Source organism: Acomys russatus, chromosome 22, assembly GCF_903995435.1.
Source record: "Acomys russatus chromosome 22, mAcoRus1.1, whole genome shotgun sequence".
NCBI classification, from domain to species: Eukaryota; Metazoa; Chordata; class Mammalia; order Rodentia; family Muridae; genus Acomys; species Acomys russatus.
In genome coordinates this window covers 46,361,859-46,383,013 of record NC_067158.1, presented here as the reverse complement: position 1 = coordinate 46,383,013, position 21,155 = coordinate 46,361,859, and the positions used below count along the sequence as shown (strand labels likewise).

General features: G+C 36.2%; 1 pseudogene; it reads right to left on the bottom strand.

Annotated features, from left to right (window-relative positions):
* LOC127205750 (pre-mRNA-splicing regulator WTAP-like) overlaps nt 1-6,371 on the bottom strand; it is a 74,678-nt pseudogene extending 68,307 nt beyond the window's left edge.
* Nucleotides 6,372-21,155: the final 14,784 nt, after the last annotated feature.

Sequence of the window (21,155 nt, the reverse complement as noted above, 5' to 3'; positions counted from 1 at the left end):
ATCATTATGTTCTTTGCTGTGTTTTCATTATTTCAGACTTAGTAAAAGAAATTCTCCACAATGTCATGTGGATAAGTTTTGTCTTTTTATATCTTGCAACACTAGCAACAACATTCAGTATAAATTTGCCACTGTGAATTTTCTATAGGTCAAAATATACCATTAGGAATAATTGAATTTTCTGTATGCATTACAACTGAAAAAATGAATGTATCATATTCTTAATGTTTACTGATTCAGCCCTTTAACAGATACTGCAAAAAAAAAAAAAAAAAAAAAAAAAAAAAGGTAGATAAAGCTGGAACAGTGGTGCTATGCCATAAGTTAATTGAAAATATATATAATGTTACTCAGATTAAATTGTGGCTATGATTTAAAAGCTTCTTCATTACTATTTGTTTCAAAGATTGTCTCTGATAAATATTTAACTTTAAGAAAAATAAAATAAATATGTTTGGTGCTGGCTGTATACTGTAATAAACCAGGAATGAATTGCTCAGTTTATGCTTTTTTTTCTCTGTATTTTTCTATTCAATCTTGTCTGCTACAATAAGACAGACAGAATGTGCAATGAAACTTTTTTCTTGCATCTGTAGTGGAACAGCCTTTGCTTTTAAGAAAGAATTAGCAAAGCAACCCAGATAATGAAGGCATTTTCTCTGCCCCACCCTAACCAGAATTGTGATAACACACTATCTAACAAAACATAACTCTAGCTTAAAAGTTTATTGTTTTTGTATAGCATTTTGTGCACTACTGATTATAAGCATATGATGTCACAATAAAAACATATTTGTGCATCTTTAAAAAATATTGAGAGTTAGAAGATAGAAACATTATTAGCTTGTCAACTGATTTATTCCTAGATATATGATTTTCTTTCCCTGACATTGGTGTTATCATTGATATAATTTTCCCTTAAAATATGTAGTCAAGATTTCTTTTTTGAGTGTTTACATCTTTATAGTCATGATTGTCCATAAAATGCTTTAACTAGTATGGTCCAAGTACATAGTTGCTGTCACATAGCAAATGTTAACAAGTCACGTGGTTCTTCCTGCTGTATGTAGTTTGTTTTATGCATGTGTAATAATACAAAAAAGAAATAATTAAAACAACACAAAAGAAATAAATATGTTAACAAAATGTACTTTGGAATACATTTATTTCTTTCCAGATATTTTATACGAATGGGATGATTGCATAACTTTTATGTTTAATATCTTCCATGCTATTAAATAGGTTTTGCTCAAATATTTAATACTGATAACATAATGTTTATCAAGGACTGAACAGTATTCTATTTTTAAAATACTATGTACAAAAGTTTAAGCTGTGTTATGTTCTCTTTGACTTTATTTTGTATTTGAATTGAGCTTTTTATAACTTGTATACAACATTTCATTCACAGCAGTTAAAAGAAGAAATACAACTACAGATAGAAATACCAATCATAGCCAGAAAAGACTTTTAAATATACACTGTTTTCTATAATTTTCAACATAGTTAGACACATAAATTGTGTTTTGTTATTCACACAAGGATCAGGCAAACATTGATCTGAATTTTCTCTGATAATCCTATAATATCTGCCATACATTTAAGAGGTTTTGCACTTTAACATGGTATCCATTGTTATGTCTCCCTTTTCATTTATGATTTCATTGTGTCCCATAAGTTTGGGTATGTTGTTTCTTCAGTTTCATAGAATTCTAGGAAGTTTTAATTTCTTTATTTTATCGCTGAGTCAGTCATCATTGAGTAGAACGTTGTTCAGTTTCCATGTGTCTGTAGGTTTTTTGTTAACTCTATTGTTATTGATGCTCAGCTTTAGGCCATGGTAGTTTGATAAGATGTAGGAGGGTTATTTGTATCTATAGAGGCTTGTTTTGTGACCAATTATATTATTTATATTGGGGACGATTCCCTGTAGTGCAGAGAGGAAGGTATATTCTTTTCTGTTTGGGTAAAATGTCCTGTGGCTATCTGTTTGGCCCATTTGACTCATGACCTCTGTTAGCTTCATTATTTTCTCTATGTAATTTTTGCCCTGAGGATCTGTCCATTGGTGTGAGTGGGGTGTTGAGGTCTCCCACTATTATTGTGTTGTGTTCGATGAGTGATTTAAATTTTAAAATTATTTCTTTTATGAATGTAGGTGCCCTGATATTTGGGGCATAGATATTCAGGATATTAATGTCCTCTTGTTGGATTTTTCCTTTGATTAGAACAAAGTGTCCTTCTTCTTCTTTCTTGATCAATTTTAATTGAAAGTCTACTTTGTCAGATATTAGAATGGCTACTCCCACCTGCTTCCTGGGTCCATGTGCTTGGAAAATCTTTTTCCAGCCCTTTATTCTCAGGTAATGTCTGTATTTGTTGCTGAGAGGTGTTTGTTGAATGCAGAAGAATGATGGATCTTGTTTTTGCATCCATTTTATTGGCCTGTGTGTTTTTACTGGGGAGTTGAGGCCATTAATGTTGAGAAATATTAGTGACCAACAGTTATTGAATCCTTTTATTGTGGAGTTAGTGGTAATTGTCAGTGTCTGTTTTGTTTTTGGTGATGTGCAATTATCTGTATACTGCATTTTCTTGGATGTCGTTGACCTCATTGCAACAAAGTTTTCCTTCTACTATTTTCTGTAGAGCTGGGTTTGTGTTTAGATATGTTATGTTCAAATTTGGTTTTGTCATGAAATGTCTTGTTTTCTCTGTCTAAGGTGATTGAAATTTTTGCAGGATATAGTAATCTGGGTTGGCATTTGTGGTCTCTTAGTGTCTAGATTACCTAAACCCTGCCTCTTCTTTCTTTCATGGTCTCTGTTGGAAAGTCAGGTGTAATTCTGATGGGTCTGCCTTTATATGTTACTTGGCCTTTTTCCCTTGCTGCCTTTAATATCATTTCTTTGTTCTGCACTTATTATTAAGTGGCAGGAGGAATTTTTTTCTGGACTATACTATTTGGTGTTCTGTAGGCCTCCTATATGTTCAAGGGTATCTTTTCCTTTAGGTTGGGGAACTTTTCTTCTATGACTTTCTTGAAGACATTTTCTGGTCCTTGGGACTTTGTATCCTCCTTTTCATGTACTCCAATGATCATGAGGTTGCACCTCCTCATGGTGTCCCTGATTTCACGGATTCCTTGTGTCACCAATTTGTCTGTTTTAATATTTTCTTTAAGAGATGTATCAACTACTTCTATTGTATCTTCAGCCCCTGAGATTCTCTCCTCCATCTATGGGGCTGTTGCTTATACTTGTCCATTGGGTGCCTGCTTCCTTCTTTAATAGTTCCATTTCACAGCTTTTCTCAATTTGTGATTTTTTTAATTTTGTCTAATTCAGTTTTCATGTCTGGAACTATTTTATTTGTTTCCTGCTTGTTTCCATTTTCTTGCTTTTCCTGGATGTACTCTATTCGCTTGGTTTTGTTTTCCTGGAATTCTTGGAAGGAACTATTAATTTCCTATTCATAATTTTCAAATATCTGTATAAGCATAGTTTTGAGGTCATTTTCCTATGATTCCATTGTATTAGAATATCTGATGGTTTCTAGGCTTTCTAGTGGAACCATGTTGTCCTTAACTTTTGTTATTTGACCTCTTATTCTTTCCTTTAGGCAGCTGCTGAGAGGGCCTGGGCTTTCTCAGCTGATAGTCACAGGCACGAGTACTTTTGGGATGCACCTGCTTCCTTTACTGGCTTGGTAGACTCTGTCTTCCTCTACCTCTATTTGTCCAAGCTATGCCACCTAGGATCCAGGATTTTGTAGGGTTCTTTTGGCTAATTTTTCTCCTCCAGGTTGGGAGGTGGGAGTAGGGGCTTCTTGTATACTCCTTACTAATTTAGACTGAGGAATCCCCAAGTCTGTGTTTTGGAAAGTGCCTTTCCAATTTGCTCACGTGTTTTGCTGTGCTGAGCTGCCACTGGTAATCACTCCTGGTGCTATGCCTCTCTGCTGTTTGCAGCCCAACACAGCCCCTGTTTTGCTATGCTGAGTCTGTGGTACTGCTGTTCGCAGCTGCAAGCTGCAGATGTTCTGTTCCCCAGGGGGTCTGTGTTCTTTCCCATATTCAGAGGAACACAGGATTTCTAAAGTTTTGTTCCTTCTGAACCATCCCACTGCAATGAGGGGACAGCTTGACGATCCTGGTTAGGAAATCAATCCATTTTTTAGACTTAATTACTCTGGCTTCTAGACAAGGTCCTCACTGCTCACCACCAACTTGTCCCACCCTCACTTAACTTTTTAAGTTAAAAAAAATCTACCTCAAAGAAGTATCCTAATTGTACCAAGTACTTAGAGTAAATTTCACACAATTAATATGGAAAATAATCACAAACTATCCCATGATAAGATTAAAACAAACAGAAATGAATTTCCAGCACATTTTCAAGTTGCTAAGAAAAGGTATAACATAATGGTTATTTTTTGCTTCAATGAATACATAATGTCAGCAGTACTTAGATTAGTACTTTATTATTTAATTCAAATACAAAATCAAGTCTAAGAGGATATAATCCAGATTAAATATTTGTGTACGGCCTAGCATGGTGACAATACCTTTAACTACACCACTCAGGGAGGCAGAAGCAGGCAGATCTCTGAGTTCAAGAACAGCCTGGCCTACAAATCAAGTCTGGCACAGCCAAGGCTATAAAACCCTGTCTCAAAAAGCCAAAAAACAAACAATCAAAAAACAAGATAAAACAAAACAACAAAAACAAGACCTGTGTATAGTAGTTTCTGGAATTAATACTATTCAGTTCTTGATAGATGAAATTTATGTTATTAATACTATATTTGTTAGGAAGAACTATTTAATATCTCAGAAAATTGCCTACAGGAAACTTCACCATTTGCTACAGTGATGTAACCAATGGGGACAAGACCTTACTGAAAGTGTGACTACAGACAATATTGCAATTGCAATGTAAACAACCACCATCTGTGTGTAATAATTTTACAACTCTAGGACTAAATTATTAGTTGCTAAGAGTCACATGATGTGTGCTTTCATTATCTCTGAAGTGGACTAGGTGCTAACTTACATCTTTTAAATGAAACTTCCCCCAAAATGTAAAAACTTGGCAATAATACTATCCATGAAGGAAGATGAAGTTTGGAAATTTTGTGAAATATATCCTAAAGTAAACATAATAAATGTAAATATCAAAAATACACAAATACCAAATGAAATCAAATTCATAAATGCTTCCAAACACATGCACTTAGGGAGACATAGATACATAGACACCAAGTCTCTCTTTCTATCTCTGTGTGTGTGTGTGTGTGTGTGTGTGTGTGTGTGTGTGTGTGTGAGAGAGAGAGAGAGAGAGAGAGAGAGAGAGAGAGAGAGAGAGAGAGAGAGAGAGAGAGAGAGAGAGAAGGGGGGGGCAGGGAGGAAGATTTCTGGAAATCCATCCATGGCAGTATATCTTGAAAGTTGAGCCCCATGCTAAGTGAGATTCTATCTCAAAGTAATTGGAGATCTGAGAGGCTCCACCCAACAGTGCCTCAAAACAGATGCTGAGATTCACAGCCAAGCACTGGAGGAAGCATAGGGAGTCTAGTGGAAAAGTGGGGGGATGGAGAAAAGAACCTGGAGGTGAGGACAGGAGCTTCACAAGAAGACCAATAGAGCCAATTGAACATTACCCAGGGGGCCCTGGAAGACTGAAGCACCAACCAAGGGCCTAGGATGGATGGTACCTAGGTTCCCTACAAACATGAAGCCAATGGGTAGCCAAGGGTTCATGTGGGTCTTCTGTTGAGGGGAGTGGGGGCTCTGTTTCTTGTATGTACTCACTTCCCAGGTTTTTGATTACTTCTCCCTCATGGGGCTGCCTTGCCAGGCAACAGGGAAAAAGAATGTGCTCAGTCCTGATGTGACTTGATGAGCTAGGGTGGCTGGGAAGGAGTGTCCCCTTCTCTGAGGAATAGAGGGTGGGGGATGGGGTAGGGGGTGGGAAGTTAGGTCTGAGATAGAGACAGGGAAATAACATGGAGTTGGGTATATAGGGAGGTGGAAAAAAAGGGAGAAGATGGAGGATGAGAAATAAAATGATGAGAATTTATATTACTAAAATAATTTTAATGAAAAATAATTTAAATTTAAAATGAAAAATGCCGCCGCTTCCTCTTCCATTTATATCTTGTCTATCACTGTTTCAATTCTGGACAAGTTGAGTTTATCAAAATTAGCATTATTTTCTGTCCCTGAGGAGGCTATGACCTACGCTGCATCCTCAACACTGGTGTGTACCAGTATTTGGAGGGCCTTACATACGGCAAATATTGTGCAAAGGGAAGAAGAGAAACAGTTTTGGAATCACTCTGCAGATCACCACTGTCTGCTGATTGTACATGCGAGCACACAATTTTCTCAGATTGCTTCTAGACATGTGTAATCTTCTTATATGAAAGTGAAAGGCAACTCTCTACTAGTCTTGTGGGTTGGGGCACGGTGTGTATCAGAAAATAGTGCAATTACTTCATCTTAAATAAAACCTTAGATTGATATCAAATATGCATGCTTCTGTGTGTGTGTGTGCACATATAACTCTCCACCACTCTCAGAGAAGTAATTTATTTTGTTGGAAAATATACCACAAAATGAGTTATTTCTGGCAAGATTTCTTTTTTGTGCGAAGAAAAATGATGTATGTGTTCCTTTTAAAGAAGGGACAAAGTTAGTAAATAATGATTTATTTTGTATTCTGAACTCCCATCTCAATCTTGGCTTCATTAAAATAAACAGTACACCTGGCCCTCTTGATCCTCACTCTAATGATAAACACCTAAGCTTCTGCCAGACCCTTCAGATAAAGATTTTCTACAGTCTGTGCCCTTGGCTAAAGGCAAATAATAGTTTAGCAAATCCAATTGGCAGAGGCAGTCAAGTAGTCTGCTATGTGAAGACAGTTCTAAGTAGCAGCCACAGCACTACTGGCATGCTAAGCCACTGGATGGTGTGTGCACATCCTTCTTTTTATTTGAAGTATTATTAGGAAGCAACATTCAAATGCATTTGTACAAATGGGAATAGTCTTCTAAAACTCTCTGAAGCAAGCCATTAAAACTGCAACAGGGCTTAGAGTTAGATAGACAGGGAAGAAAACATGTATTTGTTGATTAAATTCTAGCAGGTTTTCTTCCTTAAATGTGACTAAAAGCATTGCCAATTTGATTGATGAGTACTTTACCATAAATCTAAGCACAGGATTAGTCGGAACACTGAAAGAACAAAATGTAATGTGACTTGGACTTGGAAGGCTAAATGCAGAAAAGAAATAATCACAGGACACATGTGTTAGTAGTCCATTTTAAAATTTCAAGTAGCATATCTCAATAATGGGCCACATTAGTTTTGTCCTAAGCAGAAAATGACCATGTGATTGTAATTGGACCAGTGCAATTATTGTTAACAAGAGTATTACTCACAGTTTCTTTCCATGCAAGGATAAAAAGGGAACTTTGATTCAACAAAATTGTGTTTCTGTGGTCTGTTTTGTTGATTAAGTGTAGAGGATCCAGCCCAGCACACTAAGCGGGCCAACTCTTTCATGTCCATGCTAGGATGTTAACTGATTTGCTTTTGTGCTGGACTCTTCATGCTGTCAGAGCCACCATTAGTTCATATGTGGCATTACCATGTTGTGTCATGGGAAAAGATTCCGTTGCACTATGGCTCAGTGCTTTCTATTTCTTCTGTCCTGAGTCATGTATGGAGTTGTGTGAAAAAAATGTTCCATTTAGTTTGTGGATTCTAGTCTTTTATTCTATGAGGTTTTATCAGCTGTGATTCTCTGTACTAATTTCCATCTACTGAAAAAGAAGCTTCTGTGATCTGCATTGACAGATATACTAATTTACCCATATAGAAACAATTCATTAAGAATCAGTTTAATACATGTACACATAGCAGAACAGTATTATTTATATCTTACCCAGGGTTATGGTCTATCTAGTCACATGTTCTTGGCCTTAAATACAGTGTTAGATATTAAATCCACTCAGAAAGTTTCTGTTACCCACATAGCATATGTACCACGGCTGCACCATGGGCATGTCTTATCAGGACAGACATAATTTCAATTACAGTGTTCATATATAGGTAAGACCTTTAAAATACTACCATAGGAGAAAAATATGTCTTAGTTGTTACCTTGCCACTTCCAGGTGAGAGAGAGAGAGAGAGAGAGAGAGAGAGAGAGAGAGAGAGAGAGAGAGAGAGAAGAGAGAGAGGACACATTTACACAAATTTCACAGATACTTAAATCATAGATAGATGACAGATGGATGATTTTTAGATAGATAGATGACTAAAATTAGATGATAGATAGGTGATAGTTGGATAGAAAATATATTTTGTGTTTAAGAATAGCAGACATTTTTTAAAAAATCTTTATTTAAAAAACATTTTAAGTAATCTCGCCCTAAACGATTACAGCATTTTTAAATTTTCTGAATTTTCTTTTCATTGCATTTCCACTGCTTTTAAAGAATGCCAGGACAACTGGAATTCACCCTCCAACATACATGCAACTTGACATGCACACATGACTCATTTACCATCTTTTCATGTAATGTTGAACCTCCCCAAAATGCACATTTTTCTTGAACAGAAGAATTCTTCATCTACTAAAAGTTTATAAAAATATAAATTTAGTGTTTAAAATAGAGTAAGGTAAAATATTATGTCCATTTTTTAGGAAAATCAAAATCTTATGAATATGAATGACCACTCAAATATTTGGCAACCATTTATAAAAAAAATTTCCAAAATGAAAACAGAAACAATAGCAATTAAATTAGAGCAAATAGAAAGTATGGACACAGAAATATTGAAAATAAAGACAAAGATAATATATTGTGGCATACACACACACACACACACACACACACACACACACACACACACACTCGAGTAATTTGTGATCCCTAAGGAAAGATGGAGGATCTACTTAAATTTTAAGTGGAAAATTTAGTAATGGAAAATTTGAAGGAGTTTATATCATGTCTAAGTTTCAATGTTAGAGCAAAATCTTATGACATTAAACTCTAATTTTTATGATAATTAAATAACCTTGTAAAGTCCAATTTTTTAGGTATTTATCCATTAAAAGTGAGATTAACAAAAGATAACTTCAATATAGTTGAATCTTTTTAAGGCTATGAGCTGTCTTTGAGTATAATTCTAATAATTAATTATTGTTTTAATTTATAATTAATGTGAATCAATGATTTTTAAATTATTATTGATGAGTATAGTGCATACAAACACTAAATAATTAAAAGTAAAAATTGAAATAGGTATATTAGTTACTTTTGCTGAAAATATATTTTAAAAGTAAGATAAGGGAATAAATTGGCAATTGTATTATACTGAAGATTATAAAACAGTTCTTGAAGTATACTTAATCCTCTTTCAATCAGTGACTTGAATTTAGTAGAACAATTTGAGAAAGTTTATGCTGGGACTTAACCTACATCTAACCATCAGTTAACCTTAGGAAATGCCTTATAAATTACTTCAGTGCATATTTGATACTCAATAAAGAACTGTCAAATGCTAATTAGTTTTAAGTCTTTATCATACAGAGAAACTTATTCTTTGTAGAAGAAAACTTTCAGAGAAGTACATTTCATCTAGTTCTGAAGTAGTTGATGGAAGTTAGTATTTATATTCTGTCTTTGCTTGTTCCTAGAATAAACAGTTACATTTGTTCTTATCAAATCATGCACATGGAAAAATTTATTATCAAAATTGTACTGTTTTCAATGTTATCAAACAAATCAATATTGATTACTAATAATATAAAAATAACTTTATCTAGCAAATGAAAATAAAAACATTACACATGGCCAGTGGCAGGATATATGCTTTTATGAATTTTACATTTAAAGAAAACTGTTTCACTGTTATGTGTAATGTGATCAATGAAAAGGTAATTAAAACTTTTTTACACAGAACATTTTTCATCAATATCCCATAGGCTTTTATGGAAAACTGAAACTGCAAAGCATGTCCTAAAATATAGAAACATATTGCTAAAAATGTATCAGCCAGTCCTGAACATGGATCACAAAAGGTTATAAAATTAATCAACTTGGAAAAATACGGAATGTATATAACAGAAAAGTCTAGAACTCAGACGTTGCAAGGATTCTTATAAACCAAAATAATAAAATTCTACATAGCTTAGTGAGGCTCAAATGAAAAAAGACCAGCACTAAACTGTGGATGAATGAAAGTTTACTAATCAAAGCAGTATTTCAAAAGAATTAATGTGCAGTTTAGTTTGACCCACACTGGTTTCCCAAACTGAATAATGTGTTAAGAACATGTTAAGATCTGAGGGAGGAGTGATGGCTCAGCTATTAAAAGGTCTTGCTGTTCCTTCAGAGGACCTGAATAGAATTCTCAGCACCCACATCAAGTAGCTCATAACAGCTTATACATCCAGAGCCAGAGGATCTAACACACTTTTTTTTTTTTTTTTTTTTTTTTTTTTTTTTTTTTTTTTTTTTTTTGGTCAGGACCGTTGCACTTCCATGATGAAATTCAATAACTCTAACTGAAATAAGAATAAAATATTAAACATATAAATACATCCAGTGTCTTCTTTTAGTGTTGCTTGTGTGAATATGACTTCAGTGTTACCAACTTTTTATTGAATAACAAATCACAGGGCCCAACACTGGAATAGATTAATTTTTAATTCTTCCTCTCTCAATGGTTATTCCATAGCTTTACTTTTGCCTAGGGGTGGAATCCAGATAGATTTCCCCTTGTACATTAACATGATTTCACACATTATAAGGTTAGAATTAGAAAAAGGAAGACAGGAGAAGTCCTGAAGTTCAGGGACCAGCTTTGCATAATCTATTAGTTTCAGGTTCTGTCATAAGCTTTAGCTCATAAAATAGGAGGATAGCAATTGAGATCATCTAACCTTAGACCCTGACTCTCATATGTACATATATATGCATGCTACTACATACACAGTGCACACACACATACATGACCATACTCATACAATTGCAAACCCAAACTATTCTGTAATGCATAGGATGTAGAAAGGTACTTGTTATATCAACAGCCCTCAGAATTGTTTTGGTCTTGTACAAAAGAGGACCTGTCCTGAGTACCTGAAAACAACTCAGTTACACAGGAAGTACCAATTTATGTATCCATTGACTCCTTTAGCATTCATGTGGTAGAAAGCTGTAGGAGAGGAGTATATCTCTAATTAAATGCTTCCACCAGAGTGTGACTTATTTCTATGCATAGCCCAGTATGCAGACCTACTGAACACCTTCACCTAGCAAAAGCTACAGAACAAAGACATTTGTCATTCCCAATAATTGAGAAGGGGCTACAGTTATCAATGTGTATAACTAGTACTTACAAAGGTATATTTAAATGTAGTAAAGACCTCCATTATTCATACATTTAGCAATATCTATGAAAAATTCTGCAACATATTGACACATCCCTAGCTTTTATCAGAGCAATATTTAAAATTTATGTCAATATTAAAAAATATAAAAAGATTAAATTAATACAAATTTTTCTAGGAGATCACACAAGATGATTTTCCAAATAAGAAATGATGTACTTTCTCTAAATTAAGATACATATATACACATAATTTTAGAATTTTCTCCTCCAAAACTGTATAGAAATATAAATATAATTAATCGTTGACATTCATGTTACTTGCATACATATGTTATCTTCCAATGTAATAATAAGTGGAAGAATGGAAGTAGAAAAAAATGAGAGAAACAGGAAGAGAAGGAAGAAGAGGAGGAGGAAGACCTACTGTAGATTGAGGAAGCACAAAAGAGAAAAAGAAAGGGGAATAACAGAGGTAACTTCAACTGAAGGCCGTCAACATCATATCTAGTATCAATGAACTGAATCTTCAGATGATGCTGGACTCAGTTTCTTATGATTAATGGTAGGAAGTAAATTTACAGTAGAATCAGTTCACTAGCAGTATGTGTGTATTCTGTCTGCGTCCTGTGGTTGTGGCCACAGTGTATAATGCTGGCTAGACTTATGGGTTTGGCATCCAGCCCAGGTCTACATTTTTGGTCTTTGGAACACTTGTCTAAGATGAATTACTTGCATGTGAGTATCACAGCAATTGTAGATTCAGGTTTAATCAGCAAAGTGTGAAGTTGGGAAACATTTGGTCTCTAAAAATGTCACTGTCTGTGACGTCCAGTGGATATGAGATGCATGATACATCTGAACACATTTGCAATTGAGGAAAGGAATATCAGGGAAGTACTGAGTATTATAAATTATAACATGGGACCAGACTACATGGGAAACCAAGTATTAATGCAGAGAATCTGATTATAGTTTATTTAGTAATTTATCTCCTTAACTGGTTTGTTATCTAAAAATTCTGTAGCTCAGAAATCTTGTATTAGGTACTATATTACTATTAAAAAAGGAGTGAGAGCAGAGAGAGAGAGAGAGAGAGAGAGAGAGAGAGAGAGAGAGAGAGAGAAGAAAGGAAGGAGGGAAGGAAGGAAGATGGAAAAAAAGAGGAATGTACTTTAGTCTCAATTGATGGTTGATTTAATATCCATGAAGTTTTTATTTTTTACCTTTTTTCTAAGGGATGGGAATAGGAGAAAAGAAGGAGGGAGCAATGGGAACATACAAGTGAGGGGATGACAATTGGGATGTAATCTGAATAAATTATTAAATAATAAAAATATATCAAAATGTTACATAAATTGACAGAGACATAGACATGCAATAAAGTGAATATAGTAAAAATATTTTAAAAGAAAATAGATATTTTAATTAATTTATTTTTTCATTTTATATCCAAGTCTTAGGCCCTCCCTCCTTTTCTCCCGATCTCATCCTCCCTCCCTCTTCCTCCTATCCCTGCTTCCCCTACTCCTTAGAAAAGCGGGGACCTTTGGACCAACTCTCCCCGTGGACCAACCCACTCAGCACATTGAGTAGCATCAGAATTGAGCCCATCCTCTTCCCCTGTGGCCTGGCAAGGCAGCCCCACAAGACGAAGTCACCAAAAACAGGAAACGTGGGCCATGTCAAAGACAACCTCCGTGGCCGCTACTAGGAGACTCACCTGAAGCGCAATCTTCCTATTGGCTACATCTGTGTATGGGGCCTAGGTCCAGTCCATGCATGATCCTTGGTTGGTGCTTCAGGCTCCACAAAGAACGCTAGGGCCTGGTTATTTGGGTCTATTGATCTTCTTGTGGAGCTCCTGTACCCTCCAGTTCCTTCTGTTCTTCCTCTCAGTTTTCCACAAGACTCTTTCTATGCTTCGCCCAATGTTTGGCTGTGAGTCTCAGTGTCTGTTTCGACGAACTGCTGGGTGGGGCCTTTCAGGGGACAGCTATGCCAGGATGCAGTCTGCAAGCATAGCTGAGAATCATTAACAGTGTTAAGGATTGGCTCTCTCATGGCCGTAGGGTGGGTCTCACATTGGGCCGAGCACTTTTTGGATATTCCCCGAATCTCTGCTCTATCTTTACCCCTAAACATCTTATAGGCAGGTTACATTTTGGTTCTAAGAGAAACTGTAGGTGGGGGCATCTTTGTGACCAGCTGCAGACCTATGACAGGATAGGCGTCTGGGAAGATATGGAGTGATTCTAGCTGAGACTCCTAGTAGCAGGGGTCACGGAGATTGAAAAGGTCACCCTGATTGTGGTGATTATAGCTACTATCTCCTGGTAGTGATCAGCGCTGTCCTTCTCTCTACTCCCTACATTCTTCTCATCTCATCTGGATTCCTCACTTTTCTCTCCCACGTTAAAAATAACAAAGTCCTAAAGGATAACATAAAGTAAAACAAAATGTAACACATCACAATGTACAAAGCAAACATGCAAGTCTACCCCCACCCAAAAAAAAAAAAATCCCAAGGAACTGCTATAGACTCAGGACCTGATCATACACACACACACACACACACACACACACACACGCACGCACGCACGCACACACACACACACACTTTTTTTTTCGAGACAGTTTCACTATATAGCTTTGGCTGTTCTAGACTCACTTTGTAGAGCAAACTTGCCTTGAACTCACAATGATCCACCTGCCTCTGTTTCCCTGAGTGCTTGGATTAAAGGCATGCACCAACACACCTGGCTAGGACCTATTCTTTTCCACACTTGAATCCCATGTAAATATAAACTGAAAGCCATTATATATGTAAAAAGGACCTGTAGCAAAAAGAGATGAATATACATTCATACATCTATATTATATTATATATGTATTATATATATGTATTTGTATAATATATATATGTATGTATATATTAAAATAAAATTTAAAATATAACATTTTAGAAAACTACTGGGCATGTGGCCTATTCTTAAGGCAAATTTGTTACCAGGTAAGACTCCTTTGTAGAAATCTAAATTTTTAATTATAAGTGGTAATCAATTAGAAATATCTGCTGAGGTATGTGTCCACTTCTCCTTCAGAACTAGAACCTCATCTTGTGCAGATTTGTGCACACAAAGTGCATGCTGCCCCACTCTCTGTAAATTAATTTATACCTCAACCCTGTCATTTTAGACAGCCTTGTTTTCTGGGTGTCCTTCATTCCCTGTGGCTCTTACACACTATCTGCCTCCTCTTCTACAGTGCTCAGTGAATTTTGACTGCAGAATAAGATGGAGACATTTTCTTTGGGCCTGATTGTTACAAGGTCTCCTACTCTGTGCATAATGTCTCCATGTTTGTTCTATATTCTTTTCAATCTGCTGAAGGACAAGGGTTTGCTGATGATGGCAGAGCAAGGCACTGGTGGATAAGTATAGTGGAATGTCATCAGGATCCTTTTTTTTCTTCCTTAAAGATCAGCGGTATTTGGTTGTGCCTTAAACCCTTAGGCAATCCAGTATCAGGTTCTTGGTCACCCAAGCAGTGTTGGGTATGGGTTCTTCTCTTTTAGTCAGTGTTTGTTGCTGTGAAGAGACCATGACCACAGCAACTCTTATAAAGGAATGCATTTAATTGGTGCTTGTTTACAGTTCAGATGGTTGCATTATTGTCATCGTGGTGGGGGCTATGGCAGCACGCAAACAGACATCATGCTGGGCAAAAAGTAGATCCACAGACTGCAGAAAGAGAGAGGCTCTGTGATTGGAATGGGCTTTTTAAAAAAATCCCTACACACACACACACACACACACACACACACACACACACACACACTTCTTTCTCCAACAACTCTTTACCACTTAATCCTTTCAAATAATGTCACTTCCTGAGACAAAATATTTAAATCTATAAACCTCTGTGGTCCATTTTTATTCAAACCATCATTGGGTCCATCTTATGAAGTGGGAGTGGGCCTACAGAAAAATCAGATAATGGGTAGTTTCACAAGCTTTGTGACACATTTGCACTACTATATCTTGCAGGCAGGACATCATTGTAGATATAAGGGTTTGTGGCTTGGGTGATGTTTATGTTTCTCCTTTGCTAGCTTACAGAATAACTTATTGTATCATAGACTATCACATTAGGGTGAAAGCTCTGTGTAGGTCCAAACTCAACTTTTCCATGTTCAGTGAGATTTATAGGTGCTATCTGAGTCAATGAAGTCTTGTGGAGAGCAAAGCATAGTCTGGTTTGTTTTGAGGGTCCCACAGTACACCTTTGGCCAACAACTCAATTTAAATACCTAACCCCTATGCTGGAAATGTCATCTGGGAGACAAGAGATGCCCAGTTGGAGCTCTGTCTACTCCAGTGTTTGGCAATTTCATTTAAATCACCTTTGGGAGCTTCTACTGTACTGTTTCATTCTACCCAGCAATGGCCCATCATTTTAGCCTTCTCTCCCTTATTTTCTCTCTAGTTCCTTTCTTATCCCCCTCTACATCTTCACCTAACTCTTGCATTCCTATATCTCCCTAAAACATCCTATTTTTCATTCCTAGGGAGATCTAAGCCCCTGGAAATCTATGCTCCATTTCTTGTATTCTGTTGGTGGGGTTTGCCTCTGAGTTTCCTGTTCAAAACTCAAGAGTTGCTAAAATTTTAATTTCCAGATTTCCCTCAGTACTGGTTTGCTTTATTCATTTTATTTATGCTGTCAGGGTTTCATTTGTTTTATTCATTTCCTTCCATTGTTTACTTTTATTTTTATATAGTTCTTTAAGGCATTTATTAATTTACTCTTTAAGGACTTATATCATATCATATTCATTAAGGTTATTTTAAGGTCTTTGTCCTATGTTCCAGCTAGGCTGTGATTCTTAGGGCCTGCTGTGGAAGGGCTGCTAGCCTTTCATAGATAGATATACTGTGATTCTTAGGGCCTGCTGTGGAAGGGCTGCTGCCTTTCATAGATATACTGTCCTGGGTGTTATTGACTCTGATTTCACATAAGTGATCTGAGTTGGAGAAGAAAATACTTTTAGGTGCTAATACTTGGTTTTATTTTTGTTGGGTAGGGTTTTTGTTTTGTTTTTGTTTTGTTTTTTTATTTTGGGGGGGGGTTTGTTGTTGTTGATACTGTTTTTCCTCTTTGTTTTTCTTTTATTTTATTTTATTTTTTAATTTTTTATTAATTTATTCTTGTTACATCTCAATGGTTATCCCATCCCTTGTATCCTCCCATTCTTCCCTCCCTCCCGTTTGTTTTTCTTGTTTGTGGTATGATTGATATGTGTTGACCTATAAGGTATTCTCTAGGATCCATCTACTGTGACCACTAGGTAACCTGAATAAAATATGTTTCTCGATATTGGGAGCTGATGCTTAGGAATAGGGATGTGATGAGTGGTGATTAGAAGGTTCACAAGAAGGATTCATCTAGGTATGAGGTCAGAAAGTGAGGGGAGGCAACAACAGGCAGTTTACTACAAGGTAGGGAAGAGACTAGCAGGTTGGTTATGGAGTGGAAGATTGGTTGCTTACTTAATTTGTTGACCTACTTGTTTCTCTGTCAGGCTTGGCTGGTGGGTTGCCAGGGAATTCCTGCTCAGCTATGGAGTTGATAAACAGAAGGTTCCCAGGGACTATCTGCTGTAGTTGTGGCCAATGATAATGAGCCTCATGAAATTTTGAACATTGAGTTCTTACTTAGTCTAATCAGGATCATTATGAGTTACCTAAGATTTTCATACTTTCTTCGTTTTATGATCTTCATCCTTAAGCTAGCGGCAATAAGTAAAGTACTTTTTATATTTCAAACCATTTCAATGCTTTTTATTATTTGCATCTCTCCAAAAAGCTGAAGAAAATTTAGGGTTTTTTTTCAACATACTACAGTTTAGTTTATTGTAAATAATCATAGTTAAATTACATAGTATATTAATATATTTTGAAATATGCACTATAACCACACTAAGTAATACAGCCATAACCATATATATGTATACTTTGTCTACAAATACTTAAAATGTTGAACTAACATACCAAAAATACGATTCACTATGGCTTCTTCATGCAACTTTGGTTGACCCACAGCCTTCAGCTAGCTACTCCATCTTTCTGTCCACCCGGCCCTCTTATATACTTCCACATGCAAAGTCCCTTTCCATGATTGTGATAACTGTTGTATAACCCCCTCTAACCTCATTCTTACTTAAAATCTCTTCATCTCAATGTGCACTAAGAACACTTTTTATTCTTCCTCTTATGAAATTTCAATGTACAATGTGATGTCATTAAGTAAAGAACATTGTACATTTGATCTCTAGGTGTTACTCATCCTGAATAGCTAAAGTCTTACATCTCTTTACTCACCTCTTTTAATTTCCTCCAAACCCAGACCTAGCTTATGATTCTATCCTCTGTTATGATGAGTCTGGTCGTTTCATATACTACATCAAAGTAAGTACCCATCTATGTCTTTTTGTTTGTTGTAGTTTCTTCTTAAAATGACATATTTTGAGATAAGGGCCAAACTTCATTCTTTTTTAAAGGACTACTCATTTTCACAAAATAATTTATTGAGGAAACAGTATTTTTCATAGTGTGTGTTCTTCCATCATTTCTAAGGATAAATTGGTTATAAACGTTTGCGTTTACTTTTGGGGGACGTATTAAAAGCTTATTTTTATTTAAGAATCACTTTGTCTTCCTTTTTAGCATTGTGAGGTATAAATGACAAAATGTGTGTTTTTAAAGTGTTCAATGTATTATTTTTATGTCTTTTAAAATAGAATTATATTGCTTTCCTTTGCCTTCTCATCACTCTACCTCATCCCAGGTACCTCTTTCTAATCCCTCACATGTTTCTTTCCCTTATCAACTTTAGTGGATTTTTTATTTGCTATTATTATATTAATACATATAAATCTATGCATTATAGATATAGATTTATAATGTGCATTGTATGAATAGGGTATGAATAGGGATTTCATCAAATATAACATTTACATTATTAATTATTTTAATCTTTAGGCCAAAAATAGCAAAGCATAATTATGGCTGACTTTTCCTTTAATGTTTTATTGCTTGTATTGTGTGTGAGATACACACACACACACACACACACACACACACACACACACACACACACACACAGAGTGAGGGGATAAGGGGATAAAGAGGGTCTTCAGGCCAGAATCAGTTATGTTCTTCTACATAGAGGTGTTGGGATTCAACTCAGGTTGTCAGGCTTAGCAAATAGCTTTGCTACATTCTGAGCTATGCTGCTTTTCCTAATTGTTTTAATATAGATTATGTTTTATATACTCACTTGGAATTATTTGCTTATGTGGATTTTATCACCTACAACTATATTTTTTGAAATTTTAAAAATTAATATATTCATATTACATCTCAATTGTTTTCCCATCCCTTGTATCCTCCCATTCCTCCCTCCTTCTTTGTCCCTATTCCCCTCCCCTATGTCTGTGACTGAGGGGGACCTCCTCTCCCTCTATATGATCATAGGGTATCAAGTCTCTTCTTGATAGCCTGTTATCCTTCCTCTGAGTGCCACCGGGCCTCCCATCAAAGGAACATGGTCAAATATGGGGCACCAGAGTTCATGTGAAAGTCAGTCCCTGCTCTCCACTCAACAGTAGAGAATGTCCTATCCATTGGCTAGATAGGGTAGGGGTTCAATGTTTACTGCATGTATTGTCCTTGGTTGGTGCCATAGTTTGAGCAGGACCCCTGGGCCCAGATCTGCCTGTCATAATGTTCTTGTAGGTTTCTAGGACCGTCTGGATCCTTCTATTTCCCCATTCTCCCATACTTCTATCACCTAGAGTCCCAATAGGATGTCCTCACATCTATTCCAATTTCCTGATATGAGAAGACTTTCATGGGACATGCCTCTTGGGCTAGTGTCCAATTTGTTCAGTTGTTATGGTCTCTCTGAGTGTTTGATATTTGTTATGTATATAATCATTGAGAATTATTCCAATTCCTGCATTCAATTTGGATAATATTTGTTTACATTTTCCTATGTGATATCTTCAGCTTGAGATTCTATTACAATGCTGAGCAGAAATAGCAAAAATAGAAAACAGTTTCATGTGGGATCACAGAGAGAAATCAATCAACATGTTCTCCACTGAGCATAATTTTGCCATAGGTTTTTATGCAAATGTTCTCTCACTGATTTGTGGCAAGTTCTCCTTGTGCATGCATTGTTAATCATTACAATCATTAATTCTTACTGCAGTTTGCCATTGAGTTATTGACATCTCCTGCATATCTATGTAATCTGTTTCTACATTTTCTACTGTGTTATATCAGATTGACTTCATTCCATCAGTAGAATAATCACTTTATCATATGGATAATTCCCACTTGATGATGTCTGGTGCATTTTAAGTCAGTATTGTTTTCAGGAATTTTGTATAAATATTCCTATCCTTCTCCACTGCTTTTCTTGTAGTACCTAGTTTTTTTTTTGTTTTGTTTTCGAATCAGAGTTGTATTGTCATAATAAAAAATATTTCAAAGTGTTGTACTTTCTGAAATGAGCCATTCAATTATAGGCTATTAAGTTTGCTTAGAGATTTTCACTACTGATTTCACCTGCTGGCTTGTTCCTGTTCTGTCAAACTTCCTATTTTCTACTTGGCCACTTTTATGTGTTAGCATCTTTCCATGCATTTGTTTCATCTAGGCTGTGCAAATTTGGCAGCATCACCTTGACAAACCTTTGGGTATGTGAAAATTAAATTTGGTCCCCACTTTTATGTTGATTTTCTGCATTATAATCTTCCAGTTTGCTAATATAATCAATCATTTCCCATCTCCTATTTCTTAGAAAAGGGGAGACCCCTTCCCATCCATGACTAATCATCAAGTCTTATCAGGACTGAGCCCCTCCTCTTCCCCTGTGCCCTGGTAAGGTAGTCTCACCAAGTAAATGAAAAGCGGGCAAGACAGTCCATGTCAAAGAAAGCCCCTGCTCCTTTTGGTAGAGGACCCGCATGAAGCCTAAGCTGCCTGTTAGCTACAACTTTGTAGGGGAGCTAAGTCCAGTCCCTGCAAGGTCCTTGGTTGGTGCTTCAGTTTCATCAGGACCCTCTGGGCATTGGTTAGCTAAGGCTGTTGGTGTTCTTTTGAAGCTCCTGTCATCTCTGGGTCTTTTTCTCCTTTCCCCTACTTTTCCACAAGGTTCCCTATATATTGTCCAATGTTTGGCTGTGTGTCTCATGCAATGGAGTATTATTCCATTGTGTAAAATACATTGATTTTTTTTAATCCTTTCTTTGCTTGAGGGAAGTCTAGGTTGTTTCCAGATTCTGGCTATCACAAATAAAGCTGCTTTGAACATAAACGCGTAATGTCCTTGTTGTGTGGTAGAACGTCTTTTGGGTTTATGCCCAGAAGTACTATAGCTAGTTCTTCAGGTAGTACAATTCTCAATTTTCTGAGAATGCACCAGATTGATTTCCATAGTGGTTGTATAAGTTTTCAGTCCCACCAACAATGAAGGAGTGTTCCCGTTTCTCCACATCTTCTCCAGTATGTGTTGTCACTTGGCTTTTAATCTGAGCCATTCTGAAGGATGTAAGATGGAATCTCAAAGTCATTTTGAATTGCATTTCTCTGATTATTAAAGTCATTGACTATTTCTTTAAGTGTTTCTCAGCCATTCTAGATTATCCTTTGAGAATTATCTGTTTAACTCTTTGCCC